This window comes from Camellia sinensis, chromosome 2, assembly GCF_055761805.1.
Source record: "Camellia sinensis isolate YWXY chromosome 2, ASM5576180v1, whole genome shotgun sequence".
Classification (NCBI taxonomy): domain Eukaryota; kingdom Viridiplantae; phylum Streptophyta; class Magnoliopsida; order Ericales; family Theaceae; genus Camellia; species Camellia sinensis.
Window position 1 is genome coordinate 37,680,444 of NC_138962.1, and position 8,947 is coordinate 37,689,390.

General features: G+C 34.7%; 1 pseudogene; it reads left to right on the forward strand.

Annotated features, from left to right (window-relative positions):
- The first annotated feature begins 4,552 nt into the window (after nucleotides 1-4,552).
- Nucleotides 4,553-8,485, forward strand: LOC145813070 (DNA damage-repair/toleration protein DRT102-like; annotated as a pseudogene).
- Nucleotides 8,486-8,947: the final 462 nt, after the last annotated feature.

Below are 8,947 nucleotides of genomic sequence, written 5' to 3' on the forward strand. Positions count from 1 at the left end.
TACTTTGTCTTTATCTTATGGCTAGGGGTGATTGCGGTTCGGGTTGGGTTGGATGATATTCTATCTGTCATCTATTTAAAATTAGATGGATTAGAAAAAATCAATCCGCATTTGTCCACCTGTTTGGTGGATGCGAATTGAGGGATGCGTGCGGGTTGGCGGATGGATGCGATCGGTTTGACGGTTTGGACTTTAAAAATTTTGGATATTCTTTTAAATTGTAATTCATAACTTTTACAATCTACAATCTCCAATAGTTAGCAATCTGAAGAAAAAAAAAATGTATTATTTATCTATAACAAACCATGGCACCACTCATTTTTTTTAAAGGTGTTGTTTTCTATTTCCATAAAAATATATATTTTATTATTTTTATTCTATGTTATTATTTGTTAGCATTTTTTTTTAAAAACTTTATTTACAGACAGATCGTGTTCATGTAAGTACTGTATAACTGATTTCTCATTCAAATCATAAATATTTTATCTGCATCTGTCTATCAAAAGACACGTATCCATTCAAAATCAATTGAATTAAATCGATTTGATCAAATTAAACAAATTAGACGGATCGATAACCACACTGCTTATGGCACTTCTTTCTCTCTTTTTCTACACGATACTTTTTACCTCTTTTTTTCTCTTCCTATTTACTCTCGAAAAAAATTACACTTTTTCACTTCTGTCTTCGATTCCTTTCTCTTTTGGTAGACCCAATTCCCTTTCTCTTCGTCTTCATCTTTTTCTCTCTACTTACTCTCTTTTCATTACCATTTCTCACGCTACAAACTCACATAACTCCTTTGTCTCTTTCTATTACGATGTATTTAGTTTAGAGATTTGGGATAAGATTTAGAAAGGAAAAATAAAAAAAAATATGTGAAACTCGGTAAAATATATGTGTATTTTATTCCCATTTCACTTATTTTTTTTCCTTTTTCAAATCTCCTAACCAAACATTCTTTATGATTCATCATACCAGCTTGTCCTTCCTATCATCACCTAAAACTAGAGGTGGCCTTTGGTGGTGCCCTATCAACCAACTTAATCCAACTCGATATTTTTAATGTTTTAGACGTTGGATTAATTTCTAATTGGAACCACACATTTAAATGTGTGTTATCATTTAAAAGAAGCCTAAACCTTAAGTGATCTAATTCCGTTCATAGGCGTAAGAGTATGTTTGTCATGGACCTAATGTGCAGATACTATTTGTGCAATTTCTACTTCTATGAGGGGTGGAAATAGAAATTGTATTAGTTGGTTATTTTTTAGGTTTTCAACTACCACGGCTTTTTTTTGGTATTTAAAAGCCTATCAACTTTAAATGGTTACGGTCCCCAATCCTGCCAGAAAAGATATATGCAATTTTTCTTCTCAAGATCCTCTCTCTTGGAGAATAAAGGCATTAAAGAAGAAGAAAAGGATTGGAAGGCAATACCAAAGGATATACTGAAAATCATGCTTCCGTTCAATCATAACAATGGATTCGGTTACGCATATTTGTTTTAATTTCTTGATAATTTACATGATACATGATCCTAGATCCTAAGTTTAAGATTCTTATGTTTTATTTACATCAATTGGTATCAGAGCACTGTATCATGTTCATTGTTGGAAATCGATTTATGGTAGTGCCTTTCATGATTTGTTAGTTTGTGTTCGTCTACACTGCTTTGTTGGTTTGGGTTCTGGCTACTTTGTTGGTTTGGGTTCTGGACATTGTGTGTGTGTGTGTGTGTGTTTTTTTTTTTTTTAATTATTTCTTGTGCTTGTGTTTTTATATTTTTTATTGGTTTGGATGGATTCGGTATATTGTTTCTTTATGAAACATTGTATGCGCCAGAACATGCTCTGTTTTTTTTTTTTAACACACTAGGTTAAAAAACAAAAAAAAAAAACTTGTACGTTAAACTGGTTTTCTGGGTTTTCTGATTTATTTAATAATACTGTTTTATGGTTACCAGTATGGATTTCAAATTCACATTTCGATTAAATTAACTGTTCTGTTGAAATACAAATATTTTCAAATACAGTTTTTCCAATTATGTCAATTCTGTATATTTCTGGGATTATAGAATTTACATGTTCATCGTACTGTCTCCTCGTGTCTCTTGTTTGTGTATATATATATCCTGTAATCTATGTGTTAGATTATTATTATTATTTTTTGTTGACTGGTTTATATATATATTTTATCTACTGTGCCTCTGTTAGTTGTTAGGTGACACCCAACATAATAATATGCAACCATTGACTTTTATGGTTCAATTTTTGGGTTACCTAATTAAGGAGTCTTATGAAATAATTTCATGCAATAGTCTAACATTCTAAATATAAGTTAATTAAAACAAGATGTCACCAAAGCAACCTCTCTTGTCTAGATTATTTTATATGGAATGTTTGGATGTTCATGTATGTGTACATCATGCGAGTATTAACCGGTCCAAAGATAGGATTAATACTTGGCTGAATTGCACACACACTTGTGGTGGTAAACATGTGACAATTATCAAGGTAACCTAATGTGAATAATAAATCAATCAAAAGATAGATTTGCTATTTGACATAACTTATTGTCAATGTTTGATCATTACAACAAGAATACCACTTACAATTAACATCACTGCCCAAAGGCTTGGTATTAATGTTGTGCTAGGTATCTTGAGATGTTGTCATAAAATTATTTGATTTCGAGACTATTTATTTTGTTATTTGATGTGAGCATGATTGTTTATCCGTTTTATTTTATTCTATACTTTGCTTTAATGTTGACTACTTTAATCTCTGCCAACATGAACAATGTTCCAATGTTAAATGGAACAAACTTTAAGGACTGGAAACAGAACATATTAATTGTTCTTGGCTGCATGGACATAGACTTGGCATTAAGAATGCCGAAACCAAATGATCTCACTGACTAAAGTACTCTTGAGGAAATTGCGTATTTTGAAAAGTGGGATCGTTCCAACAGGCTAAGTCTTATGATCATGAAGCGCGGGATTCCAGAAGTTTTTTAGGGTGCAATAACAGAAGATGTTACCATTGCCAGTCAATTTCTTTCAGAAATTCAGAAATGTTTTGCTAAAAACGATAAGGCTGAAAGAAGCACGCTTTTAGCAAGCTTGATTTCAATAAAGTATAAAGGCAAGGGTAATGTTCGAGAGTACATCAAGGAGATGCCTCATGTTGCTTCAAAACTTAACGCACTAAAGCTCGACCTATCTGATGATTTGCTCGTGCATTTAGTTCTCATCTCTCTTCCTGCACAATTTAACCAATTTAAGGTCAGTTACAACTGTCAGAAGGAGAAATGGACTCTCAATGAACTCATTTCATTTTTTGTGCAAGTGGAAGAGAGATTGAAGCAAGAAAGGAGCGAAAGTGCTCATCTGGCTAGCGCCTCCAAGAATACAGGAAAAAGGAAGCATAAGGGAAAATAAGTTGCTGCTCCTAAGGGTCCGGAGCGAAAGAAACAGAAAACACAGGATGGTTGTTTCTTTTGTGGCAAACCCGGACACAGGAAGAAGGATTTTGCCAAATACGCAGCCTGGCGTGTAAACAAAGGTACATTTTCTGTTTTGGTCTGTTCTGAGATAAATTTAGCTTCAGTACCAAGAAGCACTTGGTGGGTAGATTCTGGTGCTACTACTCACATATGTGTTTCTATGCAGGGTTGCCTGAACTACCGAAAGCCAACTGATGCTGAAAGACATATCTTTGTGGGTGATGGCCAGTCAGGGGAAGTGCAGGCAATAGGGCACTTTAGATTATTACTTAAGACTGGTTACTATTTGGATTTAAAAGACACTTTTATTGTACCGTCCTTTAGACGAAATTTAATTTCTATTTCTGTATTGGACAAATTTGGATATTATTGTTCTTTTGGAAATATGCAGTTTAGTTTGTCTATTAATTCAAATGTTGTTGGTACTGGTTTACTTAATACTTTTGATAATCTATATTTGCTGGAAACTATTTCATCTTATAATGAAACCTTGCATGTGGAATCACGAGGTACGAAGCGTAAATTAAATAAGGAACGTTCAGCCTCATTATGGCACAAACGCCTAGGTCACATCTCTAAATCTAGAGTTGAGCGCCTTGTGTCTGATGGGATTTTGGAATCTCTTGATTTTTCAGACTTTGATATCTATGTTGAGTGTATCAAAGGAAAACAGACCAAAATAAAGAAGTTAGGTGCCAATCGGACTACGGACGTCTTAGAATTAATTCATACAGATATATGTGGGCCATTCCCTACGACATCTTGGAATGGTCAACAATATTTTATGACATTCATAGACGACTACTCCAGATATGGGTATCTATTTCTTATACATGAGAAATCATAGTCTTTGGATGTCTTCAAAAAGTGTGCCCGGTCTGACCGTGGTGGTGAATACTATGGCAGATATGACAGATCAGGTGAACAACGTCCAGGACCCTTTGCTAAAAACCTAGAGGAATGTGGAATCATCCCACAATACACCATGCCAGGATCACCTAGCATGAATGGTGTATCTGAGAGACGAAATCGGACTCTTAAGGATATGGTAAGAAGTATGATTAGTCATTCTACTTTACCCGAGTCCCTCTGGGGTGAAGCGTTGAAGGCAACAACTTATATCTTAAATCGAGTACCAACTAAAGCAGCTGCCAAAACTCCTTATGAGCTTTGGGTTGGGCGAAAGCCTAGTCTAAAACACTTGCATGTGTGGGGGTGTCCTGCTGAGGCAAGGCCTTATAAACCTCATGAAAGAAAATTAGACTCCAAAACTGTCAGCAACTACTTTATTGGCTATGCCAAGCGATCAAGGGGCTACAAGTTTTATGATCCCACAAGTAGGTTAATCTTTGAGACGGGAATTGCACCTTTTTTTGAGGATGTTGAGTTTGGGGGGAGAAATCCAGTTAGAGACATTGTCTTTGAGGAGGAAGAGGGCGCAATCCCAATTTCTACTACTACTTTTGACCAAGTGCAGGTTCCTATACCTGTTATTGATCAAGAAGTAAATTTGGATCCTCAACCAGACAATGTTGTTCAAGTAAATTTGGATCCTCAACTAGACAATATTGTTCAACCCCTTATTCAAGATGAGGTAATTGTTCTTGAGGAACAAACTCAACAACCTCAAGAACCTGTGCCATTAAGGCGATCCACGAGAGAAAGGAGATTTGCAATTTCAGATGATTATATCATATATCTCCAGGAACATGAGGTAGAAAATGAAATGTTGAAAGATGATCCAATCAACTTTCGTCAAGCCATGGAAAGTTCTAACTCTCATAAATGGATAGAAGCCATGAATGAAGAGTATAAGTCTATGCAAGACAATAAAGTTTGGGAACTTGTCCCATTACCAGCTAGTGCGAAGCCCATAGGTTGTAAATGGATATTTAAAACCAAAAGGGATTCAAATGGTAATGTGGAGAGATATAAGGCACGTCTAGTAGCCAAAGGCTTTACTCAAAATGAAGGAATTGACTTTAAAGAAACTTTCTCTCCAGTTTCTACGAAAGATTCTTTTATGACAATTATGGCGCTTGTTGTACATTTTGTAATTAAAATATTAACACATAATTATATTGTCGTTAATTATTTTTACTTTTTGTTTTCAGATATTTCCCGAGTAACAGTTTGCTTCTTGTGAAATACAGGCATGTGAAGATTGCGATTTACTTTTGTTTTTGTTATCCACAGAAGAATCATGAGGGAAACTTTTGTTTTTGATTTACGTTATTTTGAATTGTGAACAACATTATGTATTTAAACATTGTGTATGTATTATGCATTTTTATGTAGTGGGATAATTTTGCTAATGTGTTGTAATGAATGAATGCAAGAATATTTGTATTATGGATGAATTGTTATTTTTATATTGGAATTTTTATATTATTATGTAATTATTGGTTTCTTTTTCAATTATTTTCCATTTAATACAGGTAATTTTCATATTTTTAATAATTTTATTGCATTTTTTTTTAGACGACATCACATTGTCGTCGCAAATGATATTGGCAGAGTTGAGACAAAATCTTTTTGTGACGGTACTCTTTGCCGTCGCAAATAATCTTTTAGCGACGGCGCATCGTGCTGTCTCAAATATTTTTTTAGCGACGACATTATCCCGTCGCAATAAAAATTCTTTGGCGACGACATTTTTGCCGTCTCAAATAACACCTTTAGCGACGGCAACATAGTGTCGTCTCAAAAAATCTAAGATTTTTTCATATTAATGGCGACGGAAAAATGCCGTCGCAAAAAAGCAACTTTGCCGTCGCAAAAAAAAAGGCGACGGCAACGTGTCGTCGCTAAAACCTTTTTGCGACCCCCTTTGTTGCGACCCTCCACTTGCCGTCGCTAAAAGTCATCTATTGTCGTAAAAAACCTTTTAAGACAGCATTTTGAGTATTTGCGACGGCATTTTGCCGTCGCAAAAAGTCAAATTTTTTGTAGTGGTGTTGAGAAATTTCCATGTTCGGGCATATATTTCCGAACTTGGGAAAATGAAAACTTCTGCTAGCATTAACAATTTTGACCGTTCAATGTGTTATGAAATTTTCATGTTCGAACCTGCATTCCCGAACATTACTTATTTGTTCGGGAATGTTCGGGCTTGTATTTCTGAACTTGAAAAAATGAAAATTTCTGCAACCGTTAACAATTTTGACTGTTCAATATGTTAAGAAATTTTTATGTTCGGACCTGCATTCTCGAACATTACTTATTTTTTCAAGAATGCCTTTCTGAACAAATAAACAATGTTCAGGCCTGTGTCTTCAAATTTCGGTCATATGTTCGGGAGTTTAGGTAAAAAAAAAATGACAAACAAATTTTATTATTTTTATCATTTTTTTCAAAAAACTTACCCTTAAAAGGCCAATCTCCTCTGAGCTAAGAACAACATTAAAGGTATGAACCTCCTCTAAGCTTTTATTGTTGTACTCCTCTCGTCTTCTAAAGTTGTGGTTATCAGAAAAACTTCCACTCATTGTTATTGCCGGAGAAGTGTAGGTAATCAAATGGTTGTCACTGTTACCGCTGGAATATTGCCGCCAAAAGGTTTTCAAGGTTTTGAGGGTGGGTAGGTTTTGAAGGTAGGATTTGAGGAAGATGGATGGGTAGTGATGGAGGTAGGTGCTCTCATAAATCCTAATTCATGATGAAGTGGGTGTGTAAGTTTAATTGTAAGATGGGGTGTCCCAAAATTAATGATGTCTTTTTTAGTAATTTTTATTTGAGGTTATTATTGTAATAAAAAAAAGTTAAAAATTGGAGGGTCCAAAATAATTCATGGGGCACTAATAGCACCACTCTAAAAAAAAGCTCAGATAAAAAATGATAGGAAAAATTACAAATAACTCCAGCGTTTGATGTTTGTAATATAATAAAGGATTTTATTTATGTGATTTGAGTTATGTGCAGTTTGTTTCCTTAACATTTAAAAATGATCATATAATTTTTATGTGGTTTGTGGATTGAAGTGCACCATTAAATGTTCCGTCCAATTTAGTGTGAAATGTGTGGCACATTAAGGGGATTATATGATCATTTTCAAATTTTAAGAGGGTAAATCGCACATGGAATAAGCACAGGGGTTAAAGTGCATTTTTCCTTCTAAACAAATGATGAAAATACAAGGATATTTTAGTTTTTTTTATTAAATCGTTAACGGGCTTAACAATGCATTTCAGTCCACAAACCATAAGAGGATTATCTGATCATTTCCAAATGTCAGGAGGTAAACCGCACATAGCCTAAACCACATGGGATAAAGTACAGTTTCCTTTAAAATAAATTTATCTTCTTTTGTTGAGTTTAATCACTAAAATATCATATTTTTTAGGTAGAGTTAATAAAAATAAGAAAAATTGGTCTAACATCCCTCTCCAACTTTTAGTAATGGAGAGAGGTCCACAATATTTTTTTTTATAGTCTAAGGTCCCTCACCCATACCCATATATCACACCCACCATCTCATTCTCTCTCCATGCCTTGCCTCCGATTCTAAACCTTGGCCCCCTGAAATAAATTCCTTTCTCGACAACTCAATCCCCAAAATGTCCAAAATCGGATCCAATTTCCTAACAACCCAATCAGACACATGTGCAATCTGTTGCCTGACTAAGACCCGAGAGTTCACTCCGATTGAGGTAATTCTTGGTGGATCGATGAAGATATTGAGAAAGACACCAACCTCGGTGATAATGAGGTTCAAGGCTGAGAGTGTAGAACCGGCTCATCACCACACTTTGGGCATGATTTGGTGGTGCTGAAAGGTAGCAAATGGGTGTGGATTTTGAGCAAGAAAGAGAATTACGATTTGGGTGTTGGTGATTTCTTGTTCACGTCGGCTAGGGATGTGCATTGGGTGAAGTATTTTGAGGATACTGAGTTTTTCATCAAGTGCGATGGGCATTAGGATCTTTTGATGGATGGGGATTTTGATGCTGCCAATGCTTCTATTCAGAAGGAGATTTAGTTGGTGGGTTGGTGTGAAAATGGAGGTATGGGATGGGTGAGCAAACGAAAGAAAATTGTGTTTGCTTTTTAATCAATTTTTTTATGATTGAGTCAACATACAAAGAAAATGGTTAGTAAATTGGAGAGAAATTCTGGAATTTTCAAAGAATTTCTCTAGGTTCAACCCAGAGAAAATTTAAATATCTCTGGGTTCGTTTTGACCAATTTTCTCTGGATTCAAATTCAAATTCAAATTTCTCTGAGTTCATTTATAAACCAGAGAAAATTTAATTTCTCTGGATTCATTTTAACTAATTTTCTCTGGATCGTAAAGACACATTATTTTTTGAAATTCAGTGAAATTTCTGAATGCATCTTCAAAAAACTAATCATCACATAAATTTATTCCAACAACTGTTAATAAGTTAAAACAAACCAAAAATCAAATCTGAACAAGACTAGAATTACCCACTATAATATT